Source organism: Triticum aestivum, chromosome 4A (assembly GCF_018294505.1).
Source record: "Triticum aestivum cultivar Chinese Spring chromosome 4A, IWGSC CS RefSeq v2.1, whole genome shotgun sequence".
NCBI classification, from domain to species: Eukaryota; Viridiplantae; Streptophyta; class Magnoliopsida; order Poales; family Poaceae; genus Triticum; species Triticum aestivum.
Genome location: NC_057803.1, coordinates 252,635,593 through 252,636,799, shown reverse-complemented (window position 1 = coordinate 252,636,799; position 1,207 = coordinate 252,635,593).

Below are 1,207 nucleotides of genomic sequence, written 5' to 3'. Positions count from 1 at the left end.
GTCAGGCTTCTCAGCCTTTTTCATTTATAGATATCTGTACTCAGACATGATAGCTTCCGCTTGTGCTTTGTTTTGTATGCTCTGAATGTTGGGTCATGAGACCCATGTTTGTAATATCTCGCTCCTCGGAGCCTATTGATAATTACTCGAGTCATAGAGTCATGTTGTGATGCCATGTTGTATTCGCATATATCGAGCATATTGTGTGTATGTTATTAAAATGCTTGGTATGTGTGGGATCTGACTATCTAGTTGTTTATCTTTAGTAGCCTCTCTTACCGGGAAATGTCTCCTAGTGTTTCCACCGAGCCATGGTAGCTTGCTACTGCTCCGGAACACTTAGGCTGGCCGGCATGTGTCCTTCTTCGTTCCTGTGTCTGTCCCTTCGGGGAAATGTCACGCGATGAATACCGAAGTCCTGTTAGCTTGCTACAGCCCGGTTCACCGGAGTCCTGCTAGCCCAGTGCTACAGCCTGGATTCACTCGTTGATGACCGACACGTTCGATGCTGGGTCATGGATGCCTGTCCCTGTAAGTCTGTGCCACTTTGGGTTTACGACTAGCCATGTCAGTCCGGGCTCCTTATCATATGGATGCTAGCGACACCGTCATATACGTGTGCCAAAAGGCACAAACGGTCCCGCGCTAAGGTAAGGCGACACCCGTGGGAATACCGTGCGTGAGGCCGCAAAGTGATATGAGGTGTTACATGCTAGATCGATGTGGCATTGAGTCGGGGTCCTGACAGATGGTTGATGATAACGACGGCAACGAATCCCCCTCTCTGGAGCCCCGAACGGACTCTAGATCAGCCCTCCCGAGAGGATTTAGGGCTTGGCGGCGGCTCCGTATCGTAAAACGCGATGATTTCTTCTCCCTGATTTTTTTTCTCTCCAAAAGCAAATATATAGAGTTGGAGTTGGCGTCGGAGGGTCTCCAGGGGGGCCCACGAGGTAGGGGCGCGCCCAAGGGGGGGGGCGCGCCCCCCACCCTCGTGAGAAGGGTGTGGGCCCCTGGTCTTCATATTTGGCGAGGATTTTTTATTATTTTTTATAAGACCTCCCGTGGAGTTTCAGGTCATTCCGAGAATATTTGTTTTCTGCACATAAAACAACACCATGGTAATTCTGCTAAAAACAGCGTCAGTCCAGGTTAGTTACATTCAAAGCATACAAGTTAGAGTCCAAAACAAGGGCAAAAGTGTTTG